The sequence below is a fragment of the Talpa occidentalis genome, unplaced genomic scaffold (assembly GCF_014898055.3).
Source record: "Talpa occidentalis isolate TD23 unplaced genomic scaffold, MPIMG_talOcc4v2.1 talOcc4.3, whole genome shotgun sequence".
Classification (NCBI taxonomy): domain Eukaryota; kingdom Metazoa; phylum Chordata; class Mammalia; order Eulipotyphla; family Talpidae; genus Talpa; species Talpa occidentalis.
Window position 1 is genome coordinate 102,183,078 of NW_023603184.1, and position 19,835 is coordinate 102,202,912.

At 38.3% G+C, this 19,835-nt stretch overlaps 1 protein-coding gene across 4 annotated transcripts in view; it reads right to left on the minus strand.

Annotated features, from left to right (window-relative positions):
- METTL8 (methyltransferase 8, methylcytidine) overlaps positions 1-19,835 on the minus strand; it is a 213,352-nt gene that overhangs the window by 191,283 nt on the left and 2,234 nt on the right. For all 4 annotated transcript variants that reach the window (XM_054699853.1, XM_054699854.1, XM_054699852.1 and 1 more), the window contains exon 2: positions 17,814-17,935. The gene's annotated coding sequence lies outside the window, so the exon portion shown is untranslated. The remainder of the gene's footprint in view (positions 1-17,813; positions 17,936-19,835) is intronic.

Sequence of the window (19,835 nt, forward strand, 5' to 3'; positions counted from 1 at the left end):
AAAGTGGACTGATCCAGCCCCTATGAAAAACAGAATGGAAGTTTCTCAAAATATTAAAAATAGATCTGCCAGATGGTCCAACAATTTTATTCCTCAGGTATCTAAACAAAGAATGCAAAAACACTAATTTGAAGGAAGATGTGTTCTTCTATATTCATTGCAGCACTATTTACAATAATTAAGTTTTGGAAACAACCTAAGTGCCCAACAGAGAGACGAGTGGATTAAGAAGCTGTGATATAAATACACAATGGAATACTACTCAGCCATGAAAAATAAGAGATGAAATCTTGCCATTTGCAGCACGTGGATAGAACTAGAAAGGATTATGTAAATGAAATAAATCAGGAGAAAGACAATTACCATATAATTTCACTCATGTAGAATATAAAAAAACAAAACATAGGAACAGACAAGGTTGTGAGGTCACAAAAAAGGAAGGGTTGGGATAGAGAGTAAATGCGGGAGGGATCCCAATGGTCTAAGGTGGAGGATTGTTTGTGCTTTAGTGGAAGACATGGTGTGGTAATACATATCTAAGGGGGTATGAATTTATATCCATATATCATACACAGTGTTGTAAACCAATGTTAACCCCAATAAGAAAGTTACAAATAAAATTATATATTTAATTATAAATACATATGTGTGTATATATGTATGTATGTATGTACGTATATATATATATACACACACACACATAAACCCTAACTCTGCTTTTCTGAAAGAAATTTAATCTCACCATGCTTTATTATCTTTTTTATACAGTGCCAAATTCAAGCTGCCAATATTTTATCATGTATGTGAGAAAAATTGCCCTGTAAATTTTCTTTTACTTCTTTGTCTGGTTTTGGTATCAAGGCTCTATACTAGCTTCAGAAAATGAGTTAGTATTCTCCAGTTTTCTATTCCCTAGAAGAGTATAAGACTGTAAATGTCTTTCTTGAATGCTTGTCCCATTTGTCTCTGTGCTTTTTAATTTGATTCCTCTCATTCCATCTCCCTAGTCTCCCTTTCCCACATCTTTTCTTCCTTTTTTTTTCTTTATTGTTCCCTCCTGCTATATACTTTCTTTTCCCTTAAAGAGCTTCTTTAAGCTTCTTAAAGCATCAAAGAAATTGGGTTGAGTTCAAGTGATGTTTTTACCATTTCCAAATATAACATTTCTTTGTGTTCAGTGTGACCAATTAGTACTGCCTAGATGTGAAAAAAAAAAAAAATCTTGCAGTCATTTAAAATAATACCGATTGTTAAATGAGAATTTCAATCTTCTGTTCATAACTACTTATTTTGAAATATTTTTGAAACCAATTCAGTCACATTTATAACATAGTAATTCTAGACCTCTCTGCCTTGTGACACTCAACAATGCCAGGAAACAATTTGGCTATGTGAAGAATACATCAAAATTTCAGGGGGGGCAAGAGTCTTTTCACTAATAAGCTATGGTGATTTTTCAAATTTTTCTTTAAATCTTCAGTTCTGTATTTTATATTTCATAGACTTGTATCTTCTCTTTTCCTCTCAAACAGCACAAATGCAATTTTCTTGATGGAACATTATTTCTGAATGGTTAAGATTAATTCTCTGTAAGAAAAATCTGGGACTTCTTTTTCTCTATTTTAGTTGAACTGTAAATATTTTAAAACTTTCCATATCAATTTGATTTCTTTTCTTCCAGTGATTTAGTGGCTAAGTACCAAATTCTCTTACAAAATGCAAATCTCTTATTCAACTATAATTAAATTATACTTTACACAGTTTATAAGCAGTTATAGCCATACAATGTATATAATTTGGATTTTTTGTAAAAAAAAAATCTATAAATGTTTAGTTACTATATTAGAACAAGAAATAGTACAATTCTTTTTGGAAATAAGATATACTACAGCAAAAATACCATTTCTAGGTTGAATATAAAGCAAGTAGAATAGGTCTCTCTGAAAGAATACCAATTAAGCCCTGCCTCTATGGGAATTCTGCAGTGGTTTTGCCAATTAATTAGGTCACTTTATGCTGAGAACAGACCAATCGTGGAGTTTGGATTACTTCTATGGTCTTGTGTACTGATTGTAATATCACTAGTGTTCATTTCGTAGCACTTCTTGTGCACAGTCCCTCCCCCCAGAAACTGAACTGAATTGAAATATTCCATAGCAGATTTCTCAGTTTTCATAGTTTTAACCAGAAATCCATTTTTCTCAGTCCTGGTATTGGTGAACTCTGATGAGTTATCCAGATCCCCATTCACAGAAGGACTTCAAAGGAGAGAAAATGCCACAAAATAAGTGACTTAAAACAACAAAAACTTGTTTTCTCACAGTTCTGAGGGCTGGAAGTCTGAAACCTAGGTGTCCAGAGTATCTCACTCTTTCCAAAGACTCGAGGTAGAATTTTGCATTTCTTCTAGCATCTGTGGTTCCAAGCATTCCTAGGCTGTGGCTGCATAAATTTAATCTCTGCCTCTGTCTCCACATGGCCTATTCCCTGTGTTTATCTGTGTCTCCTCTTCTGTCCCTTATACAGACACTTATGATTGGATTTAGGGGCCATCCCAGCAATCCTGGATGAACTCTTCTTGAGAACCTTAAGTTGATTGTAAAGACCCTTTTTTCAAAGGTCCCATTCACAGTTTCTGGGGGTTGGGATGTGGGCATACCTTCCTAGGGCCACTGATAAATCCACCACAGTCTTTTTTGCCCAACTACTAGAGGTCTACCAAAAGGCCTCTTTGGGAATTGCCTCGGCTGAAATAAACCACCATGTCCATGGCTTTCTTCTATGGGGAGCCCACACCCAAAGCTGATCAGAGTAGAATAAGGTCTCATTGGCCCAACTTGGAAAACACTGCAAGACCATTCCAGTTCCAGAGTCCCTTCTGCAGTTAGCTGAGGTCTTCCTTCAGATTGCACCAGAGCTCAACTTCCATGCATGGTGATTCTCCTCCTCCTATCTTCTCTTCTTCATCTTCCTTCCACTCTCCCTTCTCTGTCTCCTTGCCGTGGACAAGACAGCCAATGAAGTTCTCGGCCATTAATGAAGACTCAGAGTCTAAATGAATTTGCAATGGGGGAAGGCTGGGGAGAGTGCCATCGAGAGCAGCTCTGCATTTCACTCTCCCAGCAAGGAACAAGAAAATAGCACACAAGTGTGTTTTTGCTTATACAGATTAATAAGTAACTGCTGAAAACAAGTTTTCCTGGTTAGTAGGGAACATGTGCAGAAGTCAGTGCATCCTCAGAGAACAGCAGTCAATTCTGGGAAGTTCTGTTTGCAGAACTTCTAACGTACTGGAACTCCATATGCAGAGTAAACAGGTGTATTACAAAAACTCCAGCTCCCTTTAGGGCAGTAGGCTCCCAACATCTCCTCAGTCTGCTTAACAGGGATCCATTCTGAAACACTTTTGATTAAAAAAATTATTCATTTATTTGATCATTTATTCATTCACTCATTCAATTCATTTAATTAAGTCAATAAATACATACTGTTTGACAGGTGCTTTCTTTCATAAATAAGGCGCACTGAACATATTTGAATCTTTCTTTGATAAATCAGGATCTCTCAGGCCTTAAGATGACTTTCCTGGGCCTCATATGTTAGTTGTAGATACTCAGGGTCTCTTTTGTTTCTAATAAATCCCAACCTGACAAAGGCTAATTTCACTGCAATTGTTTAATTTTCCTCTTAACAAAGGCATCCACAAGATCTATCAATTGATTGCTCTGATCTCCCAAGTTTGGCCTGGGTGTTAACTTTTCATGTTGCTTTAGGTTCATCTCTCTCTCTCTCTTTTTAGATTTATTTTATTTTATTTTATATATTTTTTACATCATTTTTCATTTCTGAACAATGTATGCATTTTCATCTTAGTTAAATTCCCCATACAATTCCCACCCCCCTTATTTTGACCCTACTCCCTCCTCCCCTTTCCCCCTGTCCAGTGTGTCTCTGGTTTATAGTTGCTTGTTGATTTTGATTTTTACTTTATGATAATTAGTCTTTTTCCTGGTCCCTTATTTAGGGTTTCTAAATTCCTGCTATGAGTGAGACCATCCAGTATTTTTCTTTTTCTTTCTGGCTTATTTTGCTGAGCATGATCCCTTCCAGCTCCATCCATGTTGCTGCAAATTGCATGAGTTTAAAGCCATAATAATCAAAACTGCATGGTATTGGAACAAGAACAGACACACAGACCCATGGAACCAAATAGAAAATCCAGAAATAAACCCACAGATTTACGGTCAACTAATCTTTGACAAAGGAGCAAAGAACATGCAATGGAGCAAAGAAAGTTTGTTCAATAAATGGTGCTGGGAAAACTGGGTCACTACATGCAAAGAAAGAAGCTTGACTACTACCTCACACCATGCACAAAAACCAACCCAACATAGGTTCATCTCTTAACCTTCCTAATACTCTATTCAGAGATAAGGAAAGAGGAAATCATGATAGATTCATGTGTTAGAAGAATCACAGGATTACAGAAGCACTGCCAGACCAACAAATTATCCAAAAAGCCTAATTCTCCGTACTACAGATGAGAAAACAGAGTTTATCCCATAGTCGCTTGAGTCATGTAGCATACATGACTTTTATTGGAAGGTTTTATGTGGGGGCACTTGTCTCTCCACCCATTTTATATTTTGGGCTGAATCTGAATGTTATTCTTTTTTTAAAAAGATTTATTTATTTATACAAGAACTGGGGTATAGGCCAGAGGCGCAGGAAGGTGAGAGAATCCACCAGAGACAGAGTGGGGAGCAGAACAGGCAGATGTACCAAAAACACTGCTGAGGGGAGCAGCGGGTGCAACAGGAGAGGTCTGCCACGCCATGTGGGTATCTTCCTGGCTGGCGGGGAATTGAACCCGCGCTGCAGAGGCTGCGGACAGCATCACAGCGCTGCGCTCAACCTGCTGTGCCATCAGGGAGGCCCCTGAATGTTATTCTTTACCACCCTGCTCAGTGTCTAGAAAAATAAGAGGTGGGTTTTGAATAAATAATTGACTGAGCTCTCTTCCTCCAGCAAAACTGCTTCAATCACATGAGTACTCAGAGTCTTAATCTTTCATATTCTCTTATTGAAGAGACACATGGGAGGGTTCAAGTGTCACTGTCAAGTGTTCAACAGTCAGTTCCTCTGGACTTTAGTCTCTTTGCAGATGAGTTCTTTTCAGATCTGGTGGATGCTACCGATGCCAGTGAGCATTGGTATAAAGGTCCCTTAGCCCCCAAGAGTCTATGGCAATATTGTTGTGCTTCTTTCAAGGGGCTGTATGTGGTCAGTCACTAGACCATCTCTAGCCAGTGCTGTGATCTCTGCAGTGCAGAGATCTCAGTGCAGCACAGGGTCCTCCTATGCATTCAGTTGGAAGAGGTTCTCAATCTCATGCTATATGGTCACACTGACTACCAGAGGCCCCAGCATTTCATTTCTAACAAGGGTTGGGTGGGGTGGATGAGAAAAAAAGATGTGAACTGAGGGAGAAATGTAGCTGACTGCCCTGAACAAGTCTCTTTTATCTGTGGATCTGCTTTTTCACCTTCTTCCAGGAAGCAGTTTAAAAAAAATAAAAATAGCTAATTTTAGTTTCCAAGGGACAAGGAAAAGAATTGGGTTTTCTTTGGTATCATTTATCACCTGAAAGTGTTAAAAATAGCTATTCTTCTTATAAATTTTAAAATAAAGTTTAAACATCATTATCTTCAAAATAATAGTATTAGGCACATTTTTTAAATAAAAGGCATAATATGACAATTTATTTTTTAAAGATTTGACTAATATCTTCCTTTTTATTCTTAGTTGTTTTTTGTTTAATACTATTAATTCAGGGAAGGAACCCTGTCTCCTCCTAGTCCCCATCATCACTACCATAAAGTTAAAAGGCATAGTGGGTACGTGAGGACTCAGTGCAAAACCCCAGGGAAGGTCTCTGTGGTCACACTGAGCAGAAAGCAAGTGGCCACCAACAGAGCCACTCACCTAATTTAGGTGGAGCATTTGGCCTTGGTAAGGAGTATTAGGAGCACAGACCACAATGAACTAAAGAACAGAGGTGCTTCTCCAGTTTCCTGGGGGTTCTTTTTAATCCCAAGAGAAGGAATTAATTACCGAGGTTGGATACCCTCAATTTTAAAGGACTAATATCAAAGTGACATTATGATTTTATTTAGGATGATATAAAACACTTTTGGCACTATAGAGTATTTTGTTTCTGTTGTATCTGTAATTTTTTTTTATCTATGCAAATAAAAACAAGAGAAGCAAAATAAAAATAAAAATCATATACCCTACCACTCTGAGATCACCACTATTAATATTTTGGTAAATACTTTTACTGAAAATAAATACATACACCCATATATAGTCATATATATGGGGTGATATTTATATACAGTTGTATAAATTGGGTTGCTTTTTACACAGCATAACATTGCAAACATATTTCCATGTAAAAATTACATTTCCAGAGAAAATTTTATTGGCCCATTAAATCATCATACCAAAATTTTCACTTTCTTTCTCTATTCAACAGATCCAAAGCAAGATTATAATACTATGGCAGTGAATTTACTACTCTGAAATTATAATATGTCTTGTTTTAACTTAAAATTAAAATTCTTTTATTTACCAGCTGCTCACTTTCTTGAATTTCTTTCACACATGGAATCTCAATAACTAGGCTTATAGCCCAATCTTTTTGTCTCCTAATATAGGCAAGTCTCGCTAGCAGTTCTATTCATTTTTTGATTAAATCGATCATATTGCATAAAACAGTAAGCGGTCACTATTTAAATTAAGTGAATTTAGAGTAGAATATGTTAAGCCTTTTTGATTTGCAAATTTACTTGTAAAAGCCACATCCACATAGCAGTGAAATGCTCAGTCTTTTTATATTAGCACAGCATGAAAAGCAACAATTTTTATATATGACTAGCATACATTTACTTTAAAAATATGCATATACACACATACATGCATTCTAGTGACCTGCTTTATTGGTTACAGGTATGGAATGAGTTATTTAACTTCCAGGTAAATATTTGCACTGTGTATTGTTATTGCTTCTCATTTGTATAAAAGACCGCTAGCTAGATTCTCTCTTTCCTGCTCTCCCAACATTAGAAACCAAGAGTATAATTTAGCACTTTCCTTGATGATTAATGTGCTCAAAGGTTGGAAAATGCTGATGGTTAGACAGGGACAAAGCATTTTAACTTTAAATTTTAGTCTAAGTCACAGTATAGACTACTTCATTCATATGTAACTAAGAAAAAGGTAGAAAAAGATGACTCTTTTAGAACCAATTACAGCAATGTAATGTGAGCATTCAAGATGCATTAAGATAATATGTGAGTCCTACATATTTGGGAAGCACTGTGGACATAGGAATTGGCAGGCCATTTTAGGAGGAAAATCCAATTTTTGGAAACATAACAAATTGAGCAGTGGTGTTATAACTTTAATCACCTGAATGAAACAAAGAACTAATTAGGTAAAATGACTCACTGCTGTACTTCCAACACCTTTGGAGCTCCATTTCTCCCAAAAGTGAACAGAGCCAGCACCACATGGTCTGCTATCTAGCACTGACCTCTCTGATTCAGATGCAAAATGCTATTGCAGATGAAATTCACTGGGACAAAATGTTCAATAGAAAGATTACATTTCCATTGGGGCAGAAAGATATTTGCCAGCATCTCATTAGGCTTGGATACCAAGTCTTGGATTTCAATCAGCACTGAGATAGAATGGCCATAGTCCAGTAGCAAGAATGTAGCTAGGGCTTTGTTTCCCATGGCATTATGCATTTTCCCCATCTATAATAAAATCTTAAAAAAATTTCCAAGGGAATAGATATGGAAAGAAATAACCTTGTAGTCATTTTAATGTCAGCCACACAACGCATTCAATGAAGCCTCTGCGGCCTGATAACTTTGCCTCTCACTAGGGGAGGAGAAGGTGACATCATTTACATTTAGCCCAACACGTGAAAAAGGCTGAAATCCTCTGCACCGTAAATGTAGCATCAATTCTTCCACCTTTGCAGTCCCACCTCCCATCATTAATATGGTCCAGCCATTTTATCCTTAGCATTTTATCCTTTCCCCTGAGAAGTAATTTACTGACTTAATGGAAATGTGAGAGATTTGCTTTAACAGATTTTATGAATTTAAGCAAAAGGTCCCGCTGAACATTTCCCTCTGGAGAGAGGTTATTCTTTGGCCAGGAGGCATTTGTAATAGTTCAGTAATCAAAAAAGATTTGCCTCAGACTTGCTAATTTGCTCAGTCTCTTAAGTAACAAAAGGGTCTAAACTCTGCCTCTCAATTTAAAGTGAGCCCATAAAAGCTTCCAGCTTAGCAAGAAATCTAAGAATCCACAATCTGAGCTTTTAACCCCATTTCAATTTGTGCAAGTGTAATATCATTAGGGACTGATTTCTACTGCAGGGTAGCTGTGGCTTTTTATGGAATTTAGTTCTTCATGGGAGAGATGGTGAGATGGGAGAACACTCTGAAGTCAAACTACTGCAGGAATAAAACTTGTTTTCCCCTGGAGATTCAGAAGTTGGGAACACTGCAAATTTTATAGGAATCTCTTTCCTATGAAACTTTTGGTCAAATGTCATCAGGTAAGAACTCTGGATTAGATTTTGATTAGGAGATGGAAAATTCAACTACATTCTTAATTTGCATGGCTGCATCTGAAAAGGATACAACAGAGCAGAATTATGTCACTCTACCCACAGCTGTATTCCCAGTATCTAAAATAGTACCAGCCACTGAGATGCTCAAGAAATATAGGCTGAATGAATAAACTGTAACAGAACAGACCCATTGTCAATGCTTGGCCATAGAGAGATACTGTTACTTTTCCTTGGGTTGTATCAACATCCTGCCATTCTTTAACTAGCTTCTTTGGGCTGGCTGCTCTTGTTCCTCCTGCTTCCAAATATGTCTCTGGAACTAACTAATCAAACCTCACAACTTAATGGGAAATGTGGAATGAGGACTAGGGCCTCTTTTGCCAGAAAACAAGTGCAAGAAAACTAACCAGTACATCTATAATCTTGCCTAACAACCATAGCACTTGGGATTGAGAATTTGGTATGAACCACATATAAATTTACGTTAGTCTAAGCCACTAAGTTTATGGCAATTTTCTATAGCAGTAATAAACTAACTTGAGGAGGTAAGATGAAAATACATAGCAGTTTCATTGAATAAGAACTTAAGTTGTATAATTCATACCAAATTTGTAAAAGCTAAAGGAAATCCAGAGAAAGAAAAGCATAGCAACAAGCATTCATTAGACATGTGTAAGATGCCAAGCACTATGCAGGATGCTTAAATTTGATATCCTATTGAGTTAATTCCAGGGCTTTGATAACTGAATAGGAAAGATGGAAAGAAAGACATTTTACTTCTTCATCAGAGGCCTACATATTTATCAGATGTGAATTTAAGTGTAGTTTTGGTTGTTACTGCTGATTTAAAATAGCCATCACTTCTAAAAATTGACCTAGGTGTTCTTACTTGAATAACCAATCTTGAGCTTTCTTTGATTTATCATTGGGTCATAATAATATTTAATTTGAGGAGTACAGCTTCACACTTCCATAGGTGTATATGCTCTACCCACTCACCGCCACAGTTCTAGTGCACTCACACTATCAAAATGAGCCCCCTACCCATTCCTCCACACCATTCCCTATCCCCTCTCGTAACCACCCTAGTTTTCTCAGAGTCTACACATTATTTTTGTTGTATTTTGCCACAATAATTGGGTTTGAATTGAAAGCAAATGACTTACTCCACTCCCATCACCCATTATAAACACAGACACACATACCTACATTGAAGTAGGCAGCTTGCTGAAGTACTCAGGAGAAGTTTGCATTCTGAGAGAATCTGGCACAACGCACATTAATCTGGTTAAGTGTGTGAACATTTATTTTCAAATCTCTTTGTGCTGGGTCATCCTCTCTGAACCACTGATGCATACTACTTGAAACCTACAGTTAAATAAGGCCCAGAATAATTGTTCAAGTTCCCTACATTAGTCTGTTTGTTGAGTTAGACATTTCATTTCCTCTCGTTAACCAGAGTTTAGTCTTGGAGATCTGAAAATCAATTATTTATTTGGGCACAAAACTTAAAACAAAGAACAGAATAGAGCATTGCTTCCTCCCCTTCACATCAAGACAGGATGCATTCCAAATCAACTTGGTTAAATCCTCTTAAAACAATTACACCTCAAGACCAATACAAAAAGAACATTCCAGTGCTTGCCTACACATTCCTTTCACATACCACAAATATATCTTGCTGTATTTTTGCTTTTCTTTGCAATAAGCATTTCCACTTGTCTTGCCTAGGGTATTCACAGGCATATAATCTTTTCTCTGAGAACCTGAACTGTTGTTAGTGACTAGAATGCCAAAGCAAACATGCCAAGAAGCGATTACAAGGGCCTGATTATCCCATAAGAATATTCTTCAGTTGTTAATTATTTGTCGCATTTGTGCTTAGCAGCAACAAAGCTTCTTCCCTTCCCTCCGTGGGAAGTTGCGGTAATGTTTTCACTGGAGGCTCCAATCACCCAGGCTGTGTAGGTATTCTCAGTGCTGAGAGTGCTTACTATAGTGCCAATAAAATAGGGATTTTTATAAAAGGAGTGTAGGTTTTCAAAAATGGCATTAAACAAACCCCCTTATGTAAATCAAAACATTCCTTGTCTGGCCTCTCACTGGTTGCAAGTTCTCATAGAAAAGATAGAAAAATGAATCTTCTGTCCTGGCTAATTTTCCTCATTTGCTATTTTAAGGGAAACATTATGCATTTACAACACAACTTATTATTTTAATCTACACAACCTCAGACACTAAGAGAAACTACACCAAAATCCTAAGAAGCAGGAGAAAGAAATCCGAGGCACATAGAGATCAGGAAATGTATGTTAAAGGATCAGGGACTAAGGAAGAAACAAAAGAATTCTAAAGACTTTCAGTTCTTTAGATTAGATGAAGTTGAGGGACTTGGGAGACTCTAGGATTTTTGTTTTATAGTATGTTTAAGTTGTTAACTTCTTAACATCTGAGTTACATATTTGCCCAGTTAATGACAAGTTAATAAAGTATATATGACTTTAAGTTCTTAAAATGAAAGTGACAAAAGCCCAGGGGACATTTTGATAAAGATAATCAGGACTTGGGCCTCCCTGGTGGCACAAGAGGTTAAGCACCGCACTATGAAGCAGTCCACAGCTTCTGCAGCACGAGTTCGATCCCCAACCAGGGAGCAACACACGTGGCAAGGCAGACCTCTGCTGTCTTGCCTGCTGCTCCCCTCAGCAGTGTATTTCGGTCAGTCTGCCTGTTCTGTTCCCCCACTCTGTCTCTGGTGAGTCCTCTCACCCCCCTGCATCTCTGGCCTGTACCCCAGCTCTTATATGCATAAATAAATAAATCTTTAAAAAAAATAAAAATGTAAATGAGATCATTAAAAAAAAAGACAATCAGGACTTGAGTAATATTTTCCTTTGCTGCTCAAGGTAACAAAATCTACCTTCTGGTTTGGGGCCCAGCGTTTTAATTATACTCTACATCATTTCTTTAGAAGTGTTTGAAAAATGACAATATTGCTTTTTATTAGTATTTTTCTGGAGTGAACTGAAGGAATAATAATTAGGGGAGTTTTTAAGATAAAGGAAATTATGATGATCAAATTCTAAACTATGAAAGCAATGTAATCTGTATTCAAAATAGCAACTTACAATAAGGTAAATACAAAAAGTAAAAATTTTGTGTTGTTTTCCTAACTGCAAAAGATTCTATTCAAATCAGTTGAACACTGAGCAACAAGAGAACTAACATTTACAGAGTTCCTAATATGTTGTTGGCACTGTATGATAATTTATTGTGTATGGAAACCCTGAATGAGTGACTAGTGTTCTCATTTTTCAGATGAGAAAACTATGGCTCAGAGAGGTGAAGCAAATTGTCTGAGATCATATAATTTGCAATTGAAAAACAAACAAATCCATTTTCTAGTCCAAAAAATATAATTATTCCACCAACTCCCTATTTTGTCCTCAGGGAGTTAGCTGTCAGGTAGGGAATATGACAAATACTGAAAACTATATAATGAAATTGATGTTACAAATGCATTCAGTCACACAGTTTGAGAGAGAGCGAGCTCGCGTGCGGGAGAAAGAGATCTGCTCTCAAGCCCAGGCTTAGCCCTCTAAGTATCATAAGGAACATTTGGAATTCCTTGGCACAGCAGAGAGGCTACCACTCTACCAGAACCTATAGGCCCACCCCAAAAGTCCTGCTGAAAAGTAGAGATGCCTCTGAGTAAAACACTTAAGCTAGTCAACTCTTGCTGAGGAAAGGGTAAGACCTGCACATTTCCAGCGTCTCCTATGGACCCCTGCTTGCTCCATTGCTTGCCTGCCTCATCAGCTGTGCCCATCTCATCTACTTAGCACCTTTCTCACTAACCCCAGCCACTTTTGCTTTTTTTCAGTCCCTCAACACTCCAAGGACTCTCTCACTCCTTCCCACTTATAGGGCTTTTGCATATGCCAGCACCTGCAATGTCCTTTAGCGTGGCAATGTACTCCAATGCCTTTGCACCCCCCTCCACATATTCATCAGGATTCTTATATAAAATCACCAAAACTGACTCTGGCTGATTTGAGCCTAAGAGAATTATATTTAAGAATATTGTGTGATTCACAGAATTTCCAGGAATAGTAGGTTTGGAGGGCTGGTCAGATCTTTTTTTTTAATTTCAAAATAAAATTACTATTAAAATCCTAATATGTAAAACAGATAAGTTAAGCATTTCATCAGCATGGATTTATTTTGTAAATTCAGTTTTATAAAATTTAACATTTATTTATTATAAAGTTAATCAAAGAACACACTTGATAAACACAAAAATTTGAAACCTGTTTTTTTTTAGCTTGCTATTGTAACAAAGCGTTTTCTCACCTAATCAAACTTGTATCCCTTGTTTACCTTGTTACAATACGAAAAGTGAGATTACAGGACTTCTCTGGTGGCCTAGAAGTTAAGACTCAGTGCTATCACTGCTGCAGCCTGAGATCAATCCCCAGCCAGGGAGATAACCCATATATGGTGCAGCAGACCCCTCATGTCTCACCCACTGCTGCCCTTAGCAGTGTATTTCAGTAAATACGCCTGTTTTGCTCCCCACCCTGACTCTGATGAATCCTCTCACCACTGCCCATCCCCCTACCAATGCACCTCTGGCCTGCACCCTAGTTCCATGTAAAACAAAAAGAGTAAGATTATAATTTGTGACATCTACACTATTATAATTATATATCTGTAAGATCCAAAGTAATCAGTATCCCTATATTACATTGTGATTTATCTAAAATTCAAACACTTTGAGTGACCACTATGGGTTGGATGCTTGTTTTCAAGGCTGGAAATACAATGGCAGCCATGTGAGATGGGGGACTGTACCCATGCAATTTACTATGTTTACTCAGGTACCTTGATCACCTAGACTATAGCTGAAAACAGTCAAATTGATGATACAAAAATTGGTTTTTGAAATTGTGCAATTACCAGAGAAAAGCATCTTAGGCAGTAAGTTCAAATGATGAAGGGGTTGTTTGCGAAGGAGGGTTATGGATGACACCCAGTGCCAACTGATGTGATGATCTCTCTGGCCCCAAAGTCCTAGAAATGCCAAGGCCAGGAAAACATAAGGACCATGGGATTCACAGCTTTGTGATTATGCCTCAAGTCACCCTGAAAGCTAATGTAGTTCTCACCTTAAATCTTCTAGCACCCGATTCCTTTTCCAGATCATGTATGACCAAGTCCTGACTGTCATCCCTATACAAGGTACATACTGCCCATCTTATGGGTCTGTCCCTGCTTCCTCTCACCACTACCTAATGTTTCCCCTAATTTAGTAGTTCTCCAGCACAGTGCTATCTTGGTTGAAAGTCATCACCATTAGTCCCTGTGGCTGGATTCTCATTTCCTAATGCCATGCCTCTCATGAAAACCATCTGCTGGATCTGATGCTAGCTAGAGCCATGCTTGTTATAACCTTCCCACTTAGTACTACCAATATTTTCTTGTTGCTTCCAGGAAATAGTTAAGAGACATAGAAGATATGAGATTTAAAATAGGATGACTTGCAGGATTGTGGTTTGAATGACTGAAGAAATGGTTTTGTACAGGGAGATAAAATAGGGCCCTGAGAAGCAGGATTGCTGAGATGTTGACAGTTCAGCTTTGAGACATGTTGAATCTGAGGATCACTAGGAGCTATTCAGCAGATGTATGATTTAGGCTTAGGAGAGTGTTACATTGTGTAAATATTTCTCTGTATGTCTATATTTGTACAGATAGATGTTTGTTCATATATATATATTTATTTTCAATAACATTTAATAAGTGAAATATTTGTTCTTAAGTACATATATAAACACTTATATGCAACATTTGAAGAGCTAAGCATCTGCCAGTGATGAAGATTTCTATTTTCATGTATAGTTGAAAAGATCATCGAGCAAACCAAGGTTCTTTTCCCATTATGCAAATCTGTGTATGTTGTTAATCAACAGTTTTGTGTAATTAGAAGCTCATTTCTATGTTAATGCAGAAAGTCTTAACCACCCTGAAATTTGCCTAAAGTCAGTAAGGTCAAATGTTGAATAAATATTTATTCAAAGACAAATATTACAGGTCAATGCTTCTAACCTACAAATTAATCAGTCTGGGTCTGATTTGGGGTTTATATAGGATCTGTGGTCATTGAGCTGTTTAGCTGTGTTTAACTGCCAATTGGTCATTGTTGTCTTCTTACTTTCAAAGACAACATATTGAATATCCAAGAGCAACTTTTAAAAAATGATACTTCAAGATTTGATTCTACTACAAAAATCCAAATTGACACAAGAAATTCTGAGGAAGAAAGAATATCTCCCTACCACACTTGGGGGGTGGTGTAAATACTCCTTTTATGGAGCACTCATAATTCCCATTACAGTTAATGGGAGTTTCATGTGTGTAGCAAGAGGCACACAAGCCTCACTGTCTCTATCAGAAAATGATTCCTTTTGTGTTGATCTCCTAGCTGTGTTTTCATTCTACCTTTTAAAACCATTACACCTAACAGAGTTTTGAGTGCATTATCGGTAACTTTAAGAAGCCGTTCATTATCTCCTCTCTCTTAACCACATAATAGGGGGTAGGAAAGTGAGAGCACAGTATATACATCACGCTGAGGAGAAGGAACTTGCCTTGAATTTTTGAACCCTCAGCCTATTTTCTGTAATGCTCAGTGGTGAATCACTCTTAAGTGCTCCATCATTCACTAGGATATGTGCTTTCTGCCAAAGGTTACCAGATTACAAAAGTATCCTCAGCTCAGAAGGGACTCATAATTCACCATCACCTTATTTTGACACTAAGAGAGAAAATATGTGCATCAAGACAAGTAGAGGAAATAATGAAAAAAAAAAAAAACCTATATTAAGTTAACAATGCAGCAAACTCTCCAAAGGGAAAAATACAGACTAGAACAATAATAAGGATAATAGAAAAGTAATGCCATTAAATTATGAGGAGAGATTTGCTGGTCAGCTCATAAGCACTTCCCTGAGTGAAGGTAGTTTCTTAAAGAGCTTCCGTTAGGCATGAAAGGAAATGGTAAAGTTAAGATAGTTTTCCCAAAGTTGGAAGAAAAGACTTAGTTGTACAAATGTTTCTAAACGATAACATCAAAGACATTTCCTGAAAGTGAAATGGACGTATTTAGAAAAACATAAAAACACAAGTGGCTTCTAAGAAGGCGTAAGCGTGCAAAAGATGAACAATCACAAAATCCCAGAGGCAATGTAGTGGAAACCTCTGGAACTAGACAATCAGCGTGAAATCTTAGAGGAGCTCAGATTAGCATTTGGAAAAAATAATAGAGACACAATATTTATCTAGAGGTTCTGTGAAATATGCTCTTTGCCAGTTAAAAAGGTCACAGGAAAATACAGCTTAAATTTGAGACATTTCACTTTAGCAAAGTTATAACTGAACAAATGACATACACAGAATACTAAAAGTATAATTACCAGAAAGCTTCGAGTATCTATAATGCAGCATCAACTTTCTTTTTTCAACATAATTTCATCAGAAAATGTATGATGATTGTACATAACTATAGCAATGTTGTTAATAGTTACAAATGCTATAGTTAACCACTTGCAAAAGACTTCCTGAAGTCCCTTGAATATTTTGAGATGCCCACATCACTGATTAATGGAACACATTTCTAACTCTTTCACATTTCCTCCTCTTTCAATTTCGATGTATGCTATGTCTTTCTGATGGTTTGTATGTTTGTTTTGTTTAAGTACCACAATTTAGTATGTTAGTTTTTCTTTAACTTCATTATTGAATATAACACATACACAATAAAGAGGAGCCTTGTTAAGGTTAGAATTTTTTACAGATTATATATATATATTACCTATAGGATGGAGTCTGGCAAGATGGTAGAAGAATGAAGACACTAGGTTTGCTTCCTTCACATATTTACAACAAAGTTATATGGAATTAAAGACAAAATGCGCCTGGAGGTCTATGAATGACCACTGCATGCATAAAGAGGGACCACAAAGCAAAGAGGGTAGGAAAAACTGAAGTTTAATTGTGTGGAGCATTACTGAAGCAGCACAATTAAAGAAGGGGGGGCGGGGGCAGCTGCCACACAGAATCTGTCTGTTGTGGACTGAAGAGCTCCCAGCCACATTGGGTGCCTTAGAACCTGGTGACTACCCCCATGAGGGGAGTATTGCAGGTATGCAGGATGAAGGGTTTACCTCCAGAGAAATATAGCAGTAGGGGAACAGACATCCGTGACAGAATGTCAGTGTAGCAGACTGACATCTGCAAAGGTAAGGACTAAACTGCTGGGAACAAACAGGTACCCAGAGCTGTAGAATGAAAAACACCACGGTCCTCCAAACAGGAAAGTTTGAATACAGTCTACAGTGTTGGTGAGTGTCACTGCAGGGTCTGTGTAAGATGGAGATTGTTAGCATGAGCTTGTGACTGCAAGATGTGAACAGCTGGAGCCCAAACTGGTAGGAAAGCCTAGATTAGCTCACATGTATCTTTATACAAACAAGGCTCTTCTCTACAGTTGACATTACACAAAACACCTGCCTCACCTCACTGGGGGACAATGGCGAATACAGCCATTAATCTGAATTTAATGCACTTGGACCCTGCAACAACTGTATGCATCCCAGGGAAAGGATCTGTACTTGAATGCTAAGGGAACAAATCTCAGCTGAGACTCTATTCCAAATACAGGCCCCACCCACTCTGCTACAATTATTGAGAGAAAATTGAGAAAAGTCTGCAGGCAGTCTTTTGTGGAAGGCACATGTAAAATGAGAAACATACATGCCTTACTTGCCTGTAATCAGAACCTGGACAGTAGCCTATCTACAGTGCAAACCAGCAACTCATAGTTCACTCTGTTCCTGCCGACACCCACAGGGAAAAGAATTTACTGAGAACCCGCAAACCAGAGCTGAACCACAGCTGAGATGATTCAGGATGTTTTGACTGAGGAATTGGTCATTGCAGATACCCCCACCCATAAATCAGAGAGCTATAGCACCTTAGGAGATATAACTCTAGGTACTTGCTAGTAGCACCGTCCTGATATCCTGCTATCCCACGTTTATTTTGTATTCTGTGTCTGATATTCCAAAATCTGAAGTCTTTATGGGTTTTATTGTGCTACCTGTTGCTTTGGTTGGTTGGCTCCTGCATTTGGTGTCTTCTTTTTTGTAGATTGTGAGTTTTGAGCTCACATTTCCTGAAATTTATACAGAATTCTTCAAAGACTGGAATAAGGATGAGTGCCTACAAAACAAAAACAAAAACAAAAAACAATTCATGGTTGCTTCTTCTAGGCACTTGAGTGCTGTAGTGCCAGGAAGGCACAGAGCAGGTTTTCTATATGGGCAGACAGGTAAAGGAGGAGTCCTGGAGCCCACAGTGGCTTTTTTGGCCTTTAAATGATCTTTCTACACCATTTGTAGTGAGGCAACCAGATGCAGGGAAGACAGGGAAGCCTGGCAGGTCGGGGGGCCAGGAGGCTGCCAGGCCTCTCAGCCCTGGCAAATCTTCACCCTTTCTGGGCTCTCTGGTATTCTCTCATGGTCTCTTTGCTGGTCTCTACTGCACTCCACCACCGTGTCCTCTGCTGCCGCCTTGATAGGCTATCTCTTGGCTCAGGTGCACCTACCCACACACAACCACCCACGCACGACCACACCATACTCCAATCGCCACTATCAGGCGCATGTAAGACCACAAGTGTCTATCATAGATGCTAATGGCAGGAGGGCGGAAAAACCTGGTAACTTCTATTTACCCTACAAGTGCATAACACATCAGGGAAAAGTATAAACCAATTTTCACACCATGTTTCTATGAACCATTCAGGTGCTGAAATTTCAGGCTAAAAATTCATGTGAGGACCCACTTGTGATTGTACATTGTCAGAGGACATTGGCCTCCGCATTCCTATCCCACTCAGTGACAAAGTTGTTGGGTAATTTTCTGGAAGAGGGGTAGATTTCTTCTATCAAGGATGCATTTGTCCCATTTCCTTAAAATCACAGCCTAAACCAGACTTTGGGCTTTGTCTCCTGTGATCTGACCCCCACAAGAATGTGAAAATGTACCAAGTTAGGCAAATGCCCTCTAGGTTCCCAACTTAATTTGTTCTAAGTATTCCTTAGCTTCTTGCCCACTCATTGAAATGAAGGTTTTTTTTGTCCTTATATTCTCAGTTTTTTCCATGGCAAAGTCAGCTATGTACTAGTATGCTTTATTGCTATAAAATTCTTACACAATCTTTTTTTTTAAAAGACTCATTCATTTATGCATCCAAGAGCTGGGGTACAGGCCAGAGGTATGAGGGGTGAGAGGATTCACCAGAGACATAGTGGGGAACAGAACTGGCTGACTGACCGAGGTACACTGCTAAGGGGAGTGGCAGGTGAGTCAGGAGAGGTCTGCTACGCCATGTGGGTTGCTCCCTAGCTGGCTGGGGATTGAACTCGTTGTTTCATAGGTTGCATTTTAACCCTTGTGCCACCAGGGAGGCCCAAATTCTTACACAATCTTAATGTTTCTCTCATCTATTTTTCTTAATTCCTACATCTAGTGTATTGACTTGTGCACATGATTTCTGGCTCCATCCAAAAAGCCTTCCATTTTCCTTCCCTGTTCCCGGACTCTACCCTGGCTTTTCTCTCCAGTTCTCATGCTTTTAACCAAGCTGTATCAGCAAGGGTCTCAGCAAGAAACAGAATTTACCCAAATATTCACATGAAAATACTTTAATGAAAGGGCCAGTTACAGAAGGGCTAACAGAGGTAAGGGAGCAAAGAAGAGCTATTGAGTTATTTAGAAACTAGCTATAGAGGAGGTGATAAAGATATAAAACAGGAAAATGTCAGAGCCCAGTCAAAGGTAGAGTCATGGAGGAGGGACCACATGGCAGAAGCTGTAGTCATGGAGGGATGAAGCTAATGCTGGAGCTATAACATCAGAGGAGGGAAGGACTGGGGAAGATATGCCCCAATTTCACTTTCGACTTGCTGACAATCTTGTCTAGGCCTCCTTTAGTCAAACCCAACCACAAAGCAATCCTCCAAAACAAAAAAAAAAAAACTAAGGGCAATCCCTAGAGGCACAGAGGTTGGTAGAAAAGGGCAGGAAATGAACTGAAAGCTAAAGAGAAAAAGAACTC